The sequence below is a fragment of the Sus scrofa genome, chromosome 2 (genome assembly GCF_054392235.1).
Source record: "Sus scrofa isolate SSC_HxYL_T2T_F1_AM1 chromosome 2, Sscrofa_HxYL_maternal_Yorkshire_Landrace_v2.0, whole genome shotgun sequence".
Classification (NCBI taxonomy): domain Eukaryota; kingdom Metazoa; phylum Chordata; class Mammalia; order Artiodactyla; family Suidae; genus Sus; species Sus scrofa.
The window spans coordinates 122219950-122242426 of NC_139384.1; the positions used below are offsets into that span (position 1 = coordinate 122219950).

A 22477-nucleotide genomic window follows, 5' to 3' on the forward strand; every position below is an offset into this window, starting at 1 on the left:
CCTATATTTTACAATAATTTCACATTTTACAAAAATCTCATGGAAAAATGGAGTTCCCATCGTGTCTCAGCAGAAACAAATCCAACTAGTATCCATGACGATGCTGGTTTGATCCCTGGCCTTACTCAGAGGGTTAAGGATCCGGCGTTACTGTGAGTTGTGCTGTGGCTGTGGCGTAGGCCAGCAGCTGTAGCTCTGATTCACCCCTAGCCTGGGAACTTCTATATGTCATGGGTGCGGGCCTAAAAAGCAAAACAAAAAAAAAACAAACCCCTTTTGAAAATAAATTTAAGCAATTAGTTTCAAATTTTCATACTCTTAAGAATTGGTAACCCATATTTGTCATCATAATAGGTTTACCAAAAAAATATAGAGTAAATTAAGTATGTTTCCTCTACAGACCCCCAGCCACATGCATGGCAGCCATCACTGTATTCTTTGTGCATACCTAAAGAATATTCTAGTCAAATGCCACCTGAATATAAGATCCACATAGAGTTTATGAACCAAACTGAGACACCTGTTAAGAGTAAAAGAATGTACAAGTTTTAATTATGCCAGGACAATAGGTAAAAATCAGAAATGTACTGGGAAAGTTCCCTTGTGGCTCAACAGGTTAAGGATCTGGCCTTGCTGCTGCTATGGTGCAGGTCACATCAGTCGTGTGGGTCTGACCCCTGGCCCAGGAACTTCCATATGCCATGGAAAGAGACAAAACAAAAACAAACACAAACAAAAAGAAACATACTGGGCAAACTAAAATATGTGGTCATCCTAACTATACATTGTATATATTCAAGTAACATACATACTGCTTTTTAGGGCATATGGAAGTTCCCAGGCTAGGGGTCAAACTGGAGCTACAGCTGCCAGCCTATGCCACAGGCACAGCAATGTAGGATACAAGCACATCTGTGACCTACACCATAGCTCACAACAAAGCTGGATCCTTACCCATTGAGCGAGGCCAATCATCAAACCAGCGTCCTCATGGATACTAGTCGGATTCGTTTCCACTGTGTCACAATGGGAACTCCCAAGCTCCCAAGTAAATATATTTTAAAATTTTATCTGTATGGCAGTATAGTTCACATTCTTTTTCACATTCCTTTTTTCGCATAACAATGTATTTTGGGTGTATTTTGAGATGGGTATACATTAATTTACTAGTCCTTTATAATGTCTACACAAATACATCATTTTTCCCCTGCCAACAGATTATTTCCATTTTTTTTTTACTATTACAAAAAAACTGTATTGAACATCCATATATATGTCATTTTGCATATATATAAACATATATGTATGATGAATTGTTAGAATTACTGAATTAAAAGCTATGTGTTTTCTTAAAATATTTGTGGATATTGCCAAACTATCATCTTGAAAAGTTCTATCAGCAATATGAGTTTGCCTATGCTTACAGATTACCATAATTCATTATATGTGTTGTATCTGTTAATATTTGAAAAATGATACATTGATTTTTAATTATAATTTTATGCAACTTTCATTTAAGAGTCATTTTAACTTCTTGCCCATTTTTTCCTATGAATTTCATTACTTTTGCCTTATTGACTTAAAGGATATATTAGTCATTTGCATTGATATGAATTCTCATCCAATCAGATATATTTATAGAATAATCCATACTAACATTTCAAATACAACCTTATTTTGGCAACGCTGACTTTTCCTTTTCTATTTTTTTTTTACAGTGTTCTGTCGTCAAAAGAAATTTCAGTCCCTCTAAAAGATTTGAGTCCTGAAGTCCCCTGACTCACATTAGAGATAAAATAAATCTATAGTGAAGCTTTTTTCAAACAAGATGCTCTACGATGAATGACAAGACATCCTTCTGCCTTTCACTCATGCACATATCAAGTATTTACTCATTAGGAACTTGGGACTGTGCCAGATGCTATAAGCACAATCATGGGAAGATGGCCCTCAGTTGGTTACCAGTTACTTGTTGGCAGGTCATGCTTTGGAAATAGACATCCTCAAAATCTCAACAGCTTGAAACAGCAAAGGTTTATTTCTTGCTCATGTTACATGAAAGCTGTAGAAGGTTATGTCTCCACCCCAGTAGTCCTCTATGGATCTTTTTCATTCTAGGAGCCAAGCAAGAGAATATATTTACAGTATGCTATTCTCACAGCAGACAGAAAAATGGAGAGGCACTGAACCATATGGTCACTCTTAAAGATTCTTCTCAGTTGTGGAATACTCATCATTTCCGCACATATCCTACTAGATGTGCAACATTGCAAGTGACATTGTAAAACCAGAAGTCAATGGGTGAAAGAATATAATTATTTAATAGGGAGGTATTGTACCTCACATGGTTAAGGGCAGGGTTATACAATCCTCTTACAAAAAATGCAGCGAGTGATAAGAAAGAATATTATAATCTACTATAGGCAATAGTTCTTGGCCACAAATGTTCATTTTCCTCCCTGCTGTAGGTAAAACATCTTTATTTACTCCTGAAGGAGACACTAAAAAGTCCTATCAAATCACAGTATAAGGCTCAGAGTCCAGGATCTCTATAAAGACTGCATTTGTTTCAGAATCTCCCTGTTCTAGAGATCTATGTCTTTTTTTTTTTTTTTTTTTTTTTGTCTTTTTGCTATTTCTTGGGCCGCTCCTGTGGCATATGGAGGTTCCCAGGCTAGGGGTCTAATCGGAGCTGTGGCCACAGGCCTATGCCAAAGCCACAGCAACGCGGGATCCGAGCCGCATCTGCAACCTACACCACAGCTCATGGCAATGCCGGATCGTTAACCCACTGAGCTAAGGGCAGGGACCGAACCCGCGACCCCATGGTTCCTAGTCGGATTCGTTAACCACTGCGCCACGACAGGAACTCCTAGAGATCTATGTTTGAATAGCCAGGTTACCTGTACACATACACACACACACACATGCATACCTCCCGCAAATACACACTCTACTGTAGTGGAATTGGGATCAATTAGCCACACACAAAAAAATCTCCTTCAGATAGCAAAAGAACTGGAGACACAAAATAGTTGCTGTTCTAAAGCAATGCTAAACTTGGAGGATAGGGAATATCCTTTGATTCACTTTTTTAAATTTTTAAATTTTTTTTATTCCTGGAAGATACCCCCAAGCTTATTTTTCCCCATCCTTGGTTGGCCCTCTAGGAGGTACTTCCTTCTCTGTTATTCTCTTGAGCCCCATCTGAAGACAGCATTGAAGAATATGTTCACTTCAGTTTCGAGTATATTAGGTGCTCAAATACAATTTTAAGTTTTCCATAGTCTATTTTCCTTTGACACACGGTGGTGTGGCTCTTTAATGACTAAGTCTAATTTTTTTCTTATTGCTTCCAATCAGCTCCACATGCCAGTGGTCAATTCTTTATAAGATGGATCTCTCTCTCTCTCTACTGCATATTTACATTTGTGAAGTCATACTCTCTATTGAAGTTAAAACACAAAAGCCATCCTTCTAACTTCCAAAGATTAGACTAGTTATTCTCTAAAGACGGAGTGGGAAGAATCAGAATTTGACAGCATTAGAATTTCTTCAAACAACATACAATCTGTACCTCCTCTACTATACAGCCAATCATCCTAGAGACTCAGTTTCCCTCTAGAAAACATCCCGGATTCCAAGTTATATCAGGATGTTAATGAGAATAAACTAGAAGCAGCAGCTCACAAAATGATTTCAAATATCTAGATTTGGTGGCTCTAGGAAGAGATTTTAGGAAGTATTATTTAGAAAGGCATACCTTAAAAGAGTTATAAATGTTAATCCCTTTGCTTCCTTATATTTTCTAGTACTTAAAGATATAGTATAAATTGTCTTCTAACATCAAGTCTTAGGTACGCAGGCACCAATTGTTAAATGACCGCTTCAATATAAGAAAAAGACAAAATGAACAAACTCATAGCTAAGGCTCTTTCTCTTGCAATGTTCTGGCAGGCAAAAAGATAAATTTTAAAGGGATAATGTAATATCAGTATCTGTCATATTAAAAAACTGAGGAAAATATTTAACATATAAACAAAACAGAAATTCTCAAGTTGGGGGTCGAATCAGAGCTACAGCTACTGGCCTATGCCACAATCACAGCAGTGTGGGATCCAAGCCATGTCTGCAAAATACACCACAGCTCATGGCAATGCCAGATCCCCAACCCACTGAGCAAGGCCAGGTATCGAACTTGAATCCTCACAGACACTGGTCGGAATTGTTTCCACTGCACCAAATGGGAACTCCCTATTTAGGCATTTTTTGATGGTATTTATTTTCTTTATTACAATCAAAATCTTTATATATTTTCTTATTCTTTCCTCTATCAATATTTATCAAATGATTTACTCTTTGGCAGGGAATGTGCAATTCACTTGAGATGAGGGATGCAAAATGCAAGATTTCTTACATATTCTGGAGTTAAATAAAAATGAGTGGACAAGTATTACCCAAACAACAGGGTGCACTTTAATCGGGAATAAGTTGAGTACTAAGTGAAGAGGCAAGACAGTGCTCCCAGGGAATTTAGGAAGGATTCACAGAGGAGGTATCTAATAGAATCTCTAACAGTGAGGAGTAAGCAGGTAGATACTGTGAAATGAGTTGACACCAAATACAAGGATAGTAAGTATGAAAAAATAAGGGCACTGCAAACATATTTGTATAAATGAGCCTAATTTCAACTAGAGAGACCTGAGTCCTGGATTGGTCGGTCCCACAAAATATACTAAGAGATTCAAACCATTCTTCGGCAGTTAAAATGCTTTTAATTTTTTAATTTTTTAAAACTTTTTTTTTTTTTTTTTTTTTACTAAACGTAGTATGAGCAGATGAGTGACTTAAAACAATAAAACTTATAGGACTAGGAAATAGAGCCAGGCTATTACAGGGGTGGGACAAACACAGGTCTGAACTAAGACCATGATAATTTTCTTTCAAATATTTCTTTTTTCAAGTTCTTTCTCCTGATTTAACTGCAAATATTAATATGAATTTCTGTTTCTACTATGATTCTGAGAAGACAAAAGTTTAACTGTTTTTTCTTCAAATATACCATAGACAAATGCAGAGTGTAACTGATTTTAATAGAATATAATTTTAATAGAGAATAATTGATAGATACAAATGCAAAGCTTCTTTAATTTCTATGGGAATACTGAACAAATGTTTTGAATAATTCATGTAAAATATTAAAGCCCAATAAGAAAAGAGTTACCATTTTAAATTCACATTGTCTTTCCTATTTAAGAAGGACACACATTAAGATGAAGGGAATTTTACCTAAAAATATCCATTTAAGCAGGAACCTAATCTAGTGATTTTACTCTCCTAATAAATATAACCCCATGTAAGGGCTGTCACCATATCCTGTACTAGGCAGCAAGTTTGAATGAGCCAAACTAATTAGCAATAAATCTGCCAGAATCCTCTCAAAATATTCTCCTAATTAATCAGAATAAGAATAAATGAATTGAAAAAAGTCATTATCTAATGAAAGAAATCTTATCGATGTCTAGGTTTCCTTAACTGACTTGTGTGTCTTTATCCTAGCATACCAATCAGTGTTTGCTTCTGAAGTCAGGTAAAAATATTCTGATTATCTGGGATGAAGAGATTACAAAAAGCTTTCTAGGTACACCAAATATTTGTGCTTCTTAGCTGTTTTGTATTTGTTCAAGCACACTTGATTCTGTTAATATTATTCATCTCTCTATTCATACTTTAAAATAGTTACCTTTCTACTTCTTTAATTTTTAAATGACTTTTATTCTTTTAGAATAATTTTATTTACTTTTTAATGTTTTGCTCCTCTATGTAAAAATTTATTTTAATCTCTGCCTCAACAACTGTCAGTGATTGTTTCCAGAACACTTTTACCAAAAGTTTAAATGCCCTGTATGTGTAGCAATTAAGCTTCATTAAAGCTTAACAATCTAAATATTAACATCAATGAAGAGCATTTAATAAAGCAAACACAATCTTTTATCTTAAGATATATAAACTGATTCTATTTCTTTTCCAAAAAGGAAAAATACTCTGATAAAGCAATATTATTATGCCCTTTGTGAGAATTTGGCCTTAATATAACTGTTTTTTTGCTTTATTCTGTGCTTTCAAGGGTTTAGATGTGATTCTTTCTTCTAAACCTCAGAATGAAAAAATCTTTTAAATCCTTATGAGTTTTCAGAGTTCCCACTGTGGTGCAGCGGAAATGAATCCAACTAGGAACCATGAATTTGCGGGTTCAATCCCTGGCCTTGCTCAGTGGGTTGCAGACCATCATTGCTGTAAGCTGTGGTATAGGTCACAGACACAGCTTAGATCCTGTGTTGCTGTGGCTCTTGCATAGGCCGGCAGCAACAGCTCCGATTTGACCCCTAGCCTTGGAACCTCCATATGCCATGGGTGTGGCCCTAAAAAGACAAAAGACAAAAAAAAAATCCTTATGAGTTTATAAAGTATAGGATATGTTAAAAGTGGAAGCAGTATAACTATAGCAGAGAAACATGGCAAACACTACTTCAACTAGGTGATCAAGGTTAACATCTTTAATGATAAATCATTTTAATTGTGTAAATTTTAGAAACCATGTGATAAGAATGGCATTTTACTTTTGTATTTTTTTCTTTTTTCTTTTTTTTTTCCCCATTTTAGGGCTGCAACCTGCAGCATATGGAAGTTCCTGGGTCAGGGGTTGAATCAGAGCTGTACCTGAGGCCTACATCACAGTCACAGCCACATTTGCGACCTATGCTAGAGCTTGCAGCAACTCCAGATCCTTAATCCACTGAGTGAGGTCAGGGATCCAACCACATACTCACAGACACCATAATGGATTCTTAACCTACTGAGTCACAATGGGAACTCCTCACATTTTTATTATTTTCCCTAAAATCTTATACCTCCAGTCTATCCCTGTGGGGGAGTGGTAATCAAACTCAATCTGAGGGGCATTCTATAACTCGTCTGATTAGCAAAATTATTAATATAATGTAATAGTGAAAATGGGCAAAAGAGCCTCAAAAGTATACCTGACAAATAGTCAATGACTGTTAAGAGGATTTCCACATGCATGTTATACTGCCAAAAATTTTGTACAGTATTTATATCACATGAGTTAAGTTGTAATCAAATCACAGGAGAAATTTGTCAAAATTTGTCAAAATTATGCTTTACATTCTGTTAAACTACCACAAAATATGGAACACACTGTCTATACACAACACTGTAGAATGTTGTATCAGTTCTTATAAATTCTTCATAGTTAAATGTTTCTCAAAGGTTTCTTTCCTAATAAGTATAATCCTTCAATTTAGTTTTCCAATTCCCAATCACTTACTTGCACAAACAATGTTATTTATTTCTCAATGATTTGGAAACTTTTTGGATAATCTCCACCCTATTTTCAAAGGTATTAAAATATGGATTGATTACTTAAGATCTTATGGTATTATTCTCAGAAGCACATTCTCATTGAGAAAAATGCTGAATCAGCAGCTCTAAATTTTTTTTTTTTTTTCTTTATTTCCAGATGATTCAAATGATTTCTAGCAGGTACATGTATGACTTCATTGCTCTTCAGGATGTTGACTACCCTTAGTAATATTCCTATTTTTCATTACCAAAAATGAGCATAGATAAGAATGAGATGGATGTTGTTACATATAACTGGAATAAAGTCAACAAACTGTATTTAAAAGAATTCATCTAAATATTGAAACTAGAAACACAATAAATGATCATCAAATTGATACCTGGTCAGTTTAAGTATTAACCTTTGAGGAAGTTATACCTAATCCTGTGCTGTTATTGTGCCATTTAAACAGGTACTATTATTTTTGTGAACAATAATGGTTATTAATTGTATTGATACTAAATTAAAAAACACCAAGTTGATAAAGCCATTAAAAAAGATACTGTTCATATAACAAGGAAAAATTAACCAGAAAAAAATCAATTGCTTATACTATTTTAATAAATAAATGAGAATAACCAGAAAGTTTTTCTATTAAGGAGTTTTATCTATGTTAGATGAAGTGAAGTAAAGATGTGGTGATTTAAAATAGGCAAAGCTTAGTGTTGCTCACTGTTTCTAATGCTGTCTTTCAGGAACATCGTATTCTTCTTTGACCCTTATTGTTGAATGGAGTTAACTGAGGAGTTCTGGCTAAAAAATTGTGCATGTAAATGATTTGTAGCGCTTAATGGTGAAATATTTAGTTTGCTGTATAAATCTCCAGAGCTTTATTTTTCCTCTGGCAAAGTGATCAACAATATTCCCAATTGTGTTTGCCTCACCAGCCTAGGTCTACTTGTGACACTCAATTTCCAATGAATAGATCTGTTCCATTTTCTAGGATGGTTTTCACATGAGAAATAACCAGAAAATTTGAAATAAATTTAAAATACAAAAGCTTTGTCATTGTAAGTCATTGAGAATTGAGAGTTGCTGGTTACTAAACTGTAACTTTTGCTTATACAGTGACAATGACATTTTTTAAAACAAAGAAACACCATTTAATTCTAGTCCCATGGAATTTTCTATTTTAATTAACTAGATTCAGTGAAAATAAAATAATTAAATAATTGCCAGAATTTTTCTTTCAGAATAGATTGCATGCACATAAGGTAATATTAAAAGTAGACATTTAGTTTTAAGATATTAGAAACTATGTAATCAGGCCCTATCCAAAGACCAACACTGATCTAACATCACTATTTCTCCTGTCGGGAGACATGTTTCTACAATCTTAGATTCTTTGCTTCTGTTTTCTATGCTGAAAACTCCATTTTGTCCTGCTTTACTTTACCCCATATCCCTGCATGAAAAACAGTTGCAGTGCTGGTAAAAAACTTAAGCTTAAGAACAAAGACCAAAAGGCATAAGTTATTCATGTGATCAGCTGAAAGAGGACATAATGCATTGGTCTAGGGATGCCGACCTGTGCAGATTGCCACACCGTTTACACAGCATGACATGTCCTGTTAAGTGAAAGAGGAACCTCATGGCTCCAGGGGGTTTATGAGCGGTTGTTAGCAGAATATGCATCAGCAAGGAGACCAAGGTGCAAACCTAGGCAGGATGGTTTGCCGCAGATAGGCATGCCTTCTGCGGAAGCACAATGATGATTCTCTAGATGCTACCCATAGACAGCTAAGGCCAGGCTTCCTCAAATACTAATGATTGTTAAATGCCTAAAGGTCAGAATAAAAGCTTAACCAGCTATTAGCTATGTGACTTATAAAATAATAAAAGAAATTGTAAAATCATAAAAGAACTATATCCTGCATCTACAACCTGCTCCCCACTTGATGTTATCCTAAAGAGCTCAATAAAAGCAGTGTCATAGCTCTTAGTCACTGAGACCTTAAGTCCCCAGGTTCCCACCTTTAATTTAGATAAACGTCTCTGTGTCTTGTTTGATGTTAACTTTTTCTTCAGTTTCACAGCATCCCACTCTTCGGCCTCACCTGCTGAGCTGGTCTCATCATTCCCCAAGTAAACTTAACATTGTTCAAAATACTAGAAGAAGTAAGGCATTTATATGTGATGAATTTCAATTGTTTGCTTTGAAGGAATATTCACTAAATGTTTCTCCTTTACCAAAACCTCCCTTGCCTCACTTTTATCCATCTATACTATTTACTCATTACGAGATTCTTTTGAGAGTCCACAACATATGCATTTTAAAGACAAGGACATCTATCATCTCTTTTTTTCTTATCTACTACAATACACCATTTTTTTTTTTTTAGGGCCACATACATAGCATATAGAAATTACCAGGCTAGGGGTCGAATCAAGCTGCAGCTGCCAGCCTACACCACAGCCACAGCAACACAGGATCCGAGCCACATCTGCAAACTATACCACAGCTCGTAGCAATGCCAGATCCTTAACCTACTGAGTGAGGCCAGGAATAAAATCTGCATGCTCAAGGTTACTAGTTCAGTTCACTACCACTGAGCCACAAGGGGAATTCCTAGACTATTTTTTGAATTCCAATACTCACAGTCTATTAAAAAGTTAATTTATATTCTCTATTATTTCATCTTTACTTTATCTATGATTATCTGTGATAGTCTCATCTTTTAAGAGCATTGACTAGCAAGACCAGTACCTTAGGACTTTGTTTTCATAGTTGATCTTTTCTAACTACTTCAAATAATCCCAGGTACTTGGCTTGTGTTGAATAAAATTTGTTTTTTTCCCCTGCAACTTTCAAATCTAACTTAAAATACACATTTTCCATGAAAACTTCATAAATCAGTTTCAACTTTCTCATATGAATCTCAATCTACGCATCTTCAATATTTTTTATTTTTTCATACATTAGTTCAAATTTATTAAGATACTCCCTGAGATGAATAAATTTTATTGCTATTAGTATTATATTTTCTTTCTTTTGTACTTCACCATATTTCCTAAACCTTAACTCAATGCTCTGAATACTAAAGAGGTCTTAACTACTAAATACAAGGATATACATGAGTCTAACAAGAAGCATAGTTAAATCCAAAAAACATAAAGGATGATTAGGTTTGAAAGTCAAGTTTAACTTGATCAAATATGCTTTACCAAACATCTTTTATAAAGGTAATTTTTAAAAATCTATGCATTATAGAAAAGTGGAAGTAAAAATCCCTCAAACATGTGAAAAAAGTTTCAACTCATTTAGTAATCAGAGAAATACAAATTAAAACCACAATTAGATTCCATTAAAAATGCACCAGGTGGAGTTCCCGTCGTGGCGCAGTGGTTAACGAATCTGACTAGGAACCATGAGGATGCAGGTTTGATCCCTGGCCTTGCTCAGTGGGTTAAGGATCAGGTGTTGCCGTGAGCTGTGGTGTAGGTCACAGACGGGGCTTGGATCCTGCGTTGCTATGGCTCTGGCACAGGCCGGTGGCTACAGCTCCAATTAGACCCCTAGCCTGGGAAACTCCACATGCCGTGGGAGCGGTCCTAGAAAAGGCAAAAAAAAATAAAAATAAAAATAGCACCAGGTTAACAAGCACTTAAACATATCTGAAAACACTAAGTGTGGATGAAAATGTGACTACTATGGGTGTAAATAAGTATACTATTTGGGAAACATTATTTAGGAAATTTTAAGTCACATGTATTCTACAACACAGTAATTCAATTCTATTCATATATACTCTAGTAAAACTTTTGCTTATGTGTACCAGAAAACATGTACAAAAATGTTTTCACTCCTATGGGGTCTCCAACATTCAGGAGTTCTGCTATGGCCTGGAAGGCGGCTACACCAATGACTTCTTCCTCTGAGCCCCCACCCCTACAGGCACAGGAGGAGGTTCCCAAGTGCTTTTAAGATAAAAGCTTCTTTGCTGAAGTGAGAGGAAGAGTTTGAGTTGTCTGTTTCTAGAAGAAACCTGTTAGAGAATTCAGTACCAACCCACTTCAGCCTACTTCACGCACACTGGGCAATAAACTCTCCATTCCCCAGCTGAAAAGAGGGGCAATGGGAAGACTTGGGCTCCCCTCCTTGGTCATCCCCCCATCATTAGGGCAACTACTCTCCCCTCAGAGAGACAGGACTTTGAGGCTTGTGTTGAGATTTTACCCCTCCTCTAGCCAGCTGGGGAAAAATGACAGAATGGGACTCTTCAGAAATCGCATTTCTGGGAGACGATTTCCCTCTCTTACCCTGACCTTACTTTGTAACCTGGCTTATAACAGGCCATCTGTTTTTGGAGCACACTTTTCAAAGGCAGTTATAACCTGGTTCCATCTTTATAGGGCCTGGACCTGCTCATACACAGGAAGAACAAAGCCACCAACTTTTACAGCCCAGCTAATCATGAAAGTGTGTCCAGGCTTCAGATAACCTAAGTTTTAATTTTGTTTTTCTTGGCAGAGTAATGTAAAATTAAAGTGGGAAAAGATATTAAATATTTAATACTAAGCTTTAAAAAGAAACCACTATCACTGATATGTATCAATGCAAAGACTATGATGATAATAAAAGAGTACAGGAAACACTTGGCATTCAAAGAAAAAAAAAATGTTTTCAGCATTTTTTTTTTCACATTAGTCTTAAACTAGATATATGCACCATTTATAGAATGGATGAATTTTTACTCAAGCAATACTGGAGGAAGAAAACTTTTATTTTCTTAGATTCTGCAGCTGAACCTAAGAATTAAACTTAAGAAGAAAAAAAACACGCACATTTTACTTAATATTTTTATGTGCATAAAGGAATTTTCATAAGAAAAATGAAGACCTGAACAAGTGGTTAGGACCCAAGCTTATAACTTTAAATAAACAAATGATAAATTTGTGAAGTGACAAAGCAAAGATGTTTGGGTTTGGAGTAGTAAATTATAAGAAAGTGGCTAGAAAATATATAGAGGAAATTAATAGAAGATAAGGGTTATTTTCATAGATTTGTTGGTATGGATCAATTTTGATACCATCCCTCAGTCTCTGGTAATAAGAATGTTCTTTTTCTGGTACAGGGAGAGCACCTTTCTCATGGTTAACTTTATGATCTGCTTTTAGACAGCAAGAGGAAGGTCAAAGAGACCTTCCTGCATCTGCTGTTTCTCTAGTGCTTTTAAGCTCAAAATAATTAATATGCCAACATGACATATTTTGGGGATAACATGTTTGGAACTTCTTCAAAAACAGATTGGCTATTTGAGAGTTAATTTTGTGGGTTAACTTGACTGGGCTAATAGATGCCCAGATTGCTAGTAAAACATAATTTCTGAGTTTACCTGTGAGAGTGTTTCTGGAAGGGATTAGATTTGAATTATTAGTCCAAGTAAAGAAGATCACCAATACTTGTGGACCTTTTCCAATCCTTTGAGGGACTGAATAGAATAAAAAGCAGATTCTGTCTGTTTGAACTGGGGAAATCTATTTCTGCCCTGGGAAGTCAGTTTTTGTAATTCTCAGCCTTTTGGATTCAGATAGAGACTTAGTCTATTAGCTGTCCTGGGACTCAGGCTTTGGACTGAGACCACCTGTTTTCTTGGTTCTCCAGCTTGCAAACTGTACCCAGAGGAGCTTCTCAGCCCCCATAATCATGTGTGCCAATTCCTATAATGAATCTCTCTCCCACCCCTTCTCTCTCTCTCTCTCTCTCTCTTTCTAGATAGGTAGATAAATGGATAGATAGACAGGTTTTGCTTTCTGGAGAATGCTGTCTAATAAAGGCAATATGCAACAACATAAAACAAGCTCAAAATACTTAGAATAGGAAACAAGGCACACGACTGTATATGAGTTAATTTATATAGAGTTCAAGATCAGGCAAACTAAAACAGTGTTATAAATTAGTAAATACAGAGTAAAATAAAAAAAAGATAAGCAAGGGATTGTTATAACAGGGATCAGAAGAGTGATAACTTATTCAGGAAGAAATATTTTGGGAGTGGGGCATTCAGAAGCCTCAAGGGTGCCAGAAATATTCTCTTCTTTGAACAAGGTGTTAGTTATATAGTTATTCATTCACATTATTATTTAAATGACATATATTTTACATACTCTTATGTGCATATGACATTTCTCACTATAGTAAAAATCAACAAAACTTGAATTTTATACAACACAGTATAGAACAAAAAAAAATAGGTGGAAAAGAATAGGTAAAAAAAATAGGAATAGAGAAAAAAGAATTAGGTTATTTCTCCAAGATCTCAGTAAAACATTTAGCTAAATATTTCTTGGCTTAATTCAAATTTATAAAGAGCTTAACAAATGAGATTGACTTCTATAATAAAGAGACAAGATACCTGAAGAGCCACGGCACAGACAGTTTAATTGGGTTTCATTAAGATTTTGATGATGTTGGCATATATAGTTATGTAATGTGGCATATGATACTCAGACTATCAGGCTAGTAAATGACTTCAGTATTGACTGTGGCTTTTGGAAATTAGGTGATTAGTGATTTAGAAGCAAATGGGAATAAAGAGCAAATGGAAAGGAAATAAAGGAGCAGTAAAGGAAATTTTGTAGTCATTGTAAGATATTAATCTTTGCCATACTGTTTCCTCTTACTTAGGTTACAATCACCATTTTAAAAAAGGATTATAAAAGAGTTAAAATACTAAGTTTTGTACTATCCATAAAAGGGTTTTATTACCATTCTTTTTTTCTAAAGACAAAATTATAGGTAATCTACTTTTTGTCTTAGTTGTATAGGTATTGCTCCATATATAGTCAAGTGCCTGCTTCTCAAAGGCTTCTTTAAAAATCCATAGTAGGAGTTCCTGCTGTGGTTCAAAGGTAACAAACCCAACTAGTATCCATGAGGATGCATGTTTAATCCCTGGCCTTGCTCAGTGAGTTAAGTATCTGGCTTGCCATGAGCTCTGCTGCAGGTTGCAGATGAGGCTCAGATCCACACAGCTGTGGCTGTGGCATAGGCTGGAAGCTGCATCTCGGATTCGAACCCTAGCCTAGGAACTTCCATATGCCGCAGGTGGGACCCTGAAAGTAAAAAAAAAAAAAAAAATCCATAGGAGTTCTTTCCTAAACTAAAACAAAATTTTTGAAATAATAAGCAAAATATAAAATGACATTTGAAGTCCATTTGCCTTTTTTCACCTCAAATCATTAAAAATTTAAATTTTCTATGCATAACCATTTCTAAAGGAAGAAGCCATTATATCTGTATATCTTCTGCAAAGCATTTTTTTTAAGTATGTATTGTATGTAGAACCTATATATCCTATGTGTGCTATCAGCATTTTAGCATATATGAGCTGTGGTGATTTTTTTCTATCAGTACATCAATACTCGTCCTATTGCTTAGGAGAAATGGTCAGTTATACACACGCACACAGACACACACATAAATAGAGATTTTTAAATGATAGAATAAATAATCCAAATCCTCATAGAAGACACTTAGAAATGCTGGTTAAAATACTATAAATATTCTCTCAATTATATGCATTAGCTCACAAGAAAGTACAGAAAATCCTCAGGTATCAAAATAAAAAGAAAATAAAATCAACAGATATATGCACCTCTACGTTCACAGCAGCACTAGTCACAATAGCCAAGACACAGAAACAACCTAAATGTTAATCAATAGGTAATAAAAGGATTAAAAAGAGGTGGTATATATACTTGGTGGAATATTACTTGGCCATAGAAAAGAACAAATAATGCCATCTGCAGCAACATGGAAGCAACTAGAGATTATCATACTAAGTGAAGTAAGTCAGAAAAAGAAAGACAAATACCATATTATATCACTTATATGTGGAATCAAAAATATGTCACAAATGATCCTATCTGCAAAGCAGAAACAACAGACTCACAGACATAGAGAACAGACTTGTGGTTGCCAATCATTTGCATCCACAAATTATTACACTTAAAATAGATAAGCAATGCAGTCCTTCTGTACAGCACAGGGAAATATATACAATCTCCTGGGACAGACCAGGATGAAAAATAATATAAAAAAGAACATATCTAAAAAATTTTAGTTAAAAAAATATAAAGTAAATGTGTGGCTAACATGAGAATCTTCTCTAATTTCTGTGTTCAAGAATTTGGATATTAATGGCTCTATCAATACAGGAATTAAAATCTTGCAGGTCTAAGGGGGAAAAAAGTGGAAAGGCAGAACTGAAAGGCTGCAATTAAACCTGCAAAGAATAACTACTGCCAGAAGAATAGAGCAAGAACATCATATGCTTATCTTGACTCCAGTTGGGAAACATCTACCCATAAAATTGTAACTAAAAATCTCTTATTTATGAGTTTGTAGTTTTGAAGATCCTTGGGATGTCAAGCAAAAGCAAAGACAACTTATTTGTACAAAAACCCTCAACTATGACTACACAAAATCCCTACATATAAAGCGTAACAGATATTAACACACAATATAAACTTAACACAAAAATGAATGTGCTACAATGAAAGAGTTAGAAGACTTAAACTCCAGAGTTTTCAGATAATAGGATTTTTGCAATACAGATAATAAAATATATATTTAAATTTTAGTGTATAAAGATAATAATAAAAATATGAGAAGATAATAGAACAAGTCCCTCATACTTATGAAATATATTACCTAAATTGTCAAGAACTTCTTGGAATTAGAAATGATTATTTAAATTATATACTCAATGGATCAGATAAACAGTTTAGATACAGCTAAAGAAGACTTTTACTAAGGTCAAAAATAAAACAGAAAAAATTTCCTACATGGGCACAGATGGAAGATCAATGGAAGTAAAAATTAAAAAAACATGAAGAGACAGAAAATGTTTAAGAAAGCTAATAGTAGTTCTAGAGAAACAGACAAGAAAACGGAGAAGAGATAGTATTCAAAGAGATAAGACGATAATTTTTCAGAATGAAAGATGTGTCAAGATATTAAAAAGCACAAAAAATACATGGTGAATACATGAATGCAAATGAGCATTTAAAGTACCAAAGATAAAAGTATTTTACAGTTGATCCTTGAATAACATGGGTTTGAACTGCATGGGTCCACTTATACAAAGTTTTTTTTTTTTTTTTTTCAATAGTAAAAACTATATGATCTTCTGTTCATTGAACCTGTGGTTGTAGAATTGTAGATACAAAGGAACTGCATGTAGGAAGGGGCAATTTAAGCTATACATGGATTTTTGATGACATGGAATGTTGGACTCCCCCCCCAAGTTCCAAATTATTCAAGGGTCAAGTGCATTTTATTTTTAAATTTCAAGTATAATACAGTGTTACTAACTAAAATGACTATGCTGCACAGTAGATCCCCAGAACTTACTAATATTTTTAGTGGAAGTTTTTGCTATTTGAGCAACATCTTCCCATTTCTCACTCCCTCTCAAATCCCATAACCATGCTAGCCTCTGTTTATATGAGCTAGGCTTTTCATATTCCACACGAAAATTGTATAACATGGTATTTGGCTTTCATTGCCTAAGTTATTTCACTTAGCATAATGCCCTCAAGGTCACAAATGACAGGATTTCCTTCTTTCTCATTGCTGAATATATTCCATTGGATATATATATATATACCAAAAAGTTTTTTTTCAAAAAAAAAATTTTTTTTACTGTAGTTGATTTATAGCATCATGTTAGTACAGCACAATGATTCAGTTATATAAATAGTATAATATATATATTACATTTATAATCTTTTTCAGAATCTTTTCCCTTATAGGTTATTACAATAAATTGATTGTAGTTCCTTGTGTTATAAATAGGTCCTTGTTGATTATCTATTTAATACATATAGTAGTGTGTATATGTTAATATAAATCTCCTAATTTATTCCCCTATGAGAAAGACTGTGGACATGGCAAAAAAAAAAATAAAAAGATTGGGGGGTTTCAAGATATGGATTTTGGGGAAATTCAAGAGGTAACAGACACCACACCAGAGGAATTCACAGAAGATGACTTGATGAAGATGAGTGTTCTGAACCGATGCCAGGTGAGGAGGAAGAAGATAAAAGAATCATGCCAGAAAACAAACTGACATTAGACAATCTGGCAGAAGAGTTCAGATTTTTCAAGACTGATTTTGATTTCTTTTATGACATGGACCCTTCTTTGAAACGAAAACAAACAGTGGTAAATTTGGCACCATATAGAAATTTTTTTAGAGAAATGAAAAAGCAAACGTCAGAAATTACAATGTATTTCCTTGAAATTACACCAAATGTGCCTGCCTCTCCTTCTACCTCTTCCACAGACTTCCTCTGCCACCCCTCAAGACCAACCCCTCTTCTTCCTCCTGCTTAGCCTACTCAATATGAAGACAATAAGGATAAAGAGCTTGCTGGTGATCTACTTCCACTTAATAAATATTAAATAATCATTTTGCCAAACAGTTAGTAAACCCATCTGTTGTGTACATGTGTCTTTGTCTTTTAGATTAGAAAGTCTTTTAGATAAGAAAAATCTAATAATCATACAGCAAAAACTGTATGAGACATTTTTGCGTCATCACCATCGTTACTTCCTAAGTTTTCATTGTACAGAACATTGTGTATAAAGCTTGTATTGAAGAAGATAGTCTACCCTACATAGGCATAAACTAAGTGATATCCTACACAGGCATAAATGAAGTGATATTTAAGATAAAATTAATAATGTGTTAGTTTTCTTACTATTTTATAACTTTGCTTTCAAAGAATTACAGTACTTTACAGTATGACTCTCTCTCATAATTGGAGAAAATACATATTAGCCTATCATTTCAAGTAAGTGTTTTTTTCCCAAAGAAATCCAGTGTTTCCAATGCTGTATAATAAATATGACTAATATTGCATGCCATAAAAATGTTAAGTGATTCATTTATTAGGGTATAGTCTAGGCTACCATAAAGAAATCACATTGCTGCTTTTTTGTTATTGCATGACTCATTAAACTTGTAAATGAATACGAATTTCTTTTTCACATTATCTTTTCATTTTTAATATCTAGTGTTAGTAATATATACAACATATGGAGTATCTTGTATCATATAAGACAATATTGATATAAGTACGGATAGATAATTCATTTTGTAAACAATGTAAACTTATGATATTAATAAATAAAACATGTTTTTTCTTATGATTTTCTTAACATTTTCTTTTCTCTACCCTACCTTGTTATAAGAATATAGTATATAATACATACAACATACAAATTGTTTTTTTTTTTTTTTTTTTTTTGTCTTTCTGCTATTTCTTGGGCCGCTCCTGCAGCATATGGAGGTTCCCAGGCTAGGGGTCGAATCGGAGCTGTAGCCACCGGCCTACGCCAGAGCCATAGCAACACAGGATCCGAGCCGCGTCTGCAACCTACACCACAGCTCACGGCAACGCCGGATCCTTAACCCACTGAGCAAGGGCAGGGACCGAACCCGCAACCTCATGGTTCCTAGTCGGATTTGTTAACCACTGCGCCACGATGGGAACTCCACAAAATATTTTTAATTGGCTGCCTATGCTATCAGTAAGGCTTCTGGTCAACAGTAGGCTACTACTAAAATATGGCAGGGGGGAGTCAAAAGGTATATGCAGATTTTTTCAACTGCACAGGAGGTCAGTGCCCCAATTTTAGCATTGTTTAAAGTTAAACTATACAATAAAATACTAATAATTGATGAAAATACATACTTGAGTTAAACTATCAACACAGATAAATGTCATAAACTAATTAACTGAAAAAACAAATTACACAAAAACATTGTTATGAAGTATTTAACTTTAAAATCTATGACGCAAAAAATAAAATATACGTAGATATATTCATATGTATTAAAAGTCTGAAGACACATAGGAAAATGTAATAATACCATCCTTGGTTGGGGGAGAAATGAAGAGGAAAGAACCTAAGTTGGGGAGTGTGTGCTTTATATCTTAAACTGGTTGGAAAACCATGTATGTGTACAATATTAAACTTTTTGGCATTTCTTTAAAAAATAATGATAATATAAAATAGTAGAACATGTTTCTTCATTAAAAATGTATTAGTGGTTGTCAATTTGGGAAGAAAGAAGATATTTTAAAAAATCAGAAATGACAAATTTTATTTATGTTGCAATAAAACTCTATAGTGTGTCTAATAACAAGACAAGTATTTTATCTGCCTTCTGCAGCCTCACTGCTGTCAAACAAATTGCAGTGATGACAGTTACTGAATATTGCTCAAAATATGAGCCATAATTAGGATGATTTTGAGATAAAAAGGTAACATCATAGTGTTTTTTTTAATGGTTGTTTTTTCTAGTACTTCTCAAACAGAGATGAAAATTAAATGAGAACATTTCTTTAGAAGGAACACATTTCCAACCAAGCTTTTACTATTAACTCCAGGTTTGTCTAATAGTCAATTTAGCAGAGTATTTACAACTTACACAATGAATCAGAGATCATTTCAATCACTGTATGATCTATAATATTTCTTCCTGTTGGGTGTTATCTCTGTGCAATTATTTTTATTTATGGAGGAATTGGAATATTATGCATATTGTCTTTAGGAAGGCTTAATTTCATAAAAAACAAATTACTTAGAAAATATTACTATCAAAAGGGAATAAAGTATATTTACCTAAAGTATTTCTGCATCCAATACCTTCCCCCCAACACACACACACACACACACACACACACACACACACTCACTTCAGACTTGGTCACTCATCTGCAGTCTCTTCGAAGATCCTAAATCATTCTCCTATCATTTTCTTTTCCACAAGAATTCATAACCAATTCTCAAGTCCATTACCTCCATGTCTCTGAGGACCACCTCCTCCACTCATTCTGACATCTCGAGTATAATGATCTTTTAATGTATGCAATCTATTACCCTTACTACATGTTTTACAAAATTATTAGGAAACTCATACCACTGACAATACTATTACTTTATTTCATCCTTCTCTTCACTAATATTTAAAATAAGTTCTACATACTTCTCTCCCATTAAATCTTATTCTGCAATCCCCTTCCTATGAAACTTAAATTCAACCACTTTACTGAAATCATTCTTATAGATATAATTAATCAAAGTCATGTCACCAAACCCAAGGGATGCTTTCCATCTGTGTCTTCTCTAAATATTCAAGAATTTTAAACATAAACAACTTTATAAAATTTTATCCTTGTGACCATTTTAATGGCACCTCACATTTTTAAATATCAATTTATCAGAATATTATTCCCTTATTTGATTATCTATTTTGTCCACCGGATTGCAACCCTCACAATTTTCAGTTTTGTACCATTTTCCAGGTAGTTGACAATAGCTTCTTTAATGCTAAATAAATTTTGGGTGATACCACTTGCCATTTCCTCTTTCCTGAGTTCCTTCTTTAGTGACATCTCAATTTTCTGTTTTTCTCCTACACCTATGGGTTTTCCTTCTTTCTTCCTTAAAGACTTCTCTTCCTGTACCTAAGCATATATGGTAGAATTGCTTAGACCATTATCTGAAATCATCTTTTCTCTTCAGGAGAATCTTTCTACTTAGATAATATTTTTCATCTTAACTGTTTTAATTGCATTTAAATAATTGTTTATTTAACAATATGCCAAGGACACCAACATTTATATAACCTCTCTTCTGAGGTGTCTCCTAATGATGGCTTAGATGAATATTTACTCATTATTTCAAAAGAGTTTGTATCCTTTTCCAGACACATTCCTATTCCATTGTACAAAGTGGTAAAGATATAACAGGATAAAAATTCAAAAGTATGTTAACTACACATTTTTGAAAACCTTAACACCCTTATAATGTTTGACTGATTAGATGCTTTTCTAAATTTTTCTTAAAGGAATAATTATATATACTTTTAATATTTTATGTATTTATACACTACCATATTTTATATATTTGTCAAAGATTTATTTATTTATTTATTTTTGTCTTTTTGCCATTTCCTAGAGCTGCTCTGGCAACATATGGAGGTGCCCAGGGTAGGGGTCTAATTGGAGCTATAGCCACATGCCAACACCAGAGCCACAGCAACATGGGATCCGAGCCACATCTGCAACCTACACCACAGCTCACGGCAACACCGGACTCTTAACGAGGGATTGAACCCACGACCTCATGGTTCCTAGTCAGATTCGTTAACCACTAAGCTGTGACGGGAACTCCTGTCAAAGAATTTTATAATGCAAATATATATTTGTCATTATTTTGTATTTGACATATTAATTTATGTATTTGTCATAGACAGCTATATAAAACATAAGCATCCTGGTTTCTGAAAATGTGGAGACATCCTAGTCTTCATCAATAGGGGTTTGGTGAGGCAAATTTAGTATATAGAGACTACAAATTAGTAAAAATAATAAGCAATAAAAATTAATGCTAGGGTAAAATGTATATAATGTATAAATAAAAAGTGTTCAATAAACAGAATATTCATAACATTTGCATTTTCTATTAATAAAAATACATGACATACCAACATAGTGATATAGAGAAATATGGTGATATAAAGAAAAAGAGACAAAGAAAAAATATAAATAGATAGTAGTAGTATAATTTGCTTAGCAGTTGTTTTTACTTTTATGCATAGTACTCCTTAGCTAGTTGTAGTCTTATTTTTTTCTTTCCTTTTAATGAATGTAGGAAAATCAGTCATATTCTTTTATTATAAAGCTATCTAGTATGGTGAAAAAGTGTTATACCTAAATTGATCACTTCATCTATAAAAGTCAACAAGAAATTAATAAGTTTTTACTTTGTGAAATACTTTCCTAATTTTTCTGTAATTTCAAAGATGAACAAGAGAGTCTCATTTCTTTCCATCAGGGAGCCAACAGTGAAACAACAGGTTGAAACATATATGCAGTTTTGATTCCAAAGACTTTTAAATACGAATATGAATCAAATTCAGCATCAAGAGGCAAAGGCAGTGTTCCTTATGGATATTAAAGTACTGTTTTTATTATGGAAAAACAATTACACAGAGATAACAACCCATGCATATGTATGAGCAAGTTATATAT

At 34.1% G+C, this 22477-nt stretch overlaps 1 long non-coding RNA gene across 8 annotated transcripts in view; it reads right to left on the reverse strand.

Moving 5' to 3' along the window:
• Positions 1–22477, reverse strand: part of LOC146405666 (uncharacterized) — a 435623-nt gene that overhangs the window by 412047 nt on the left and 1099 nt on the right. The gene's annotated exons all lie outside the window — the stretch shown is intronic.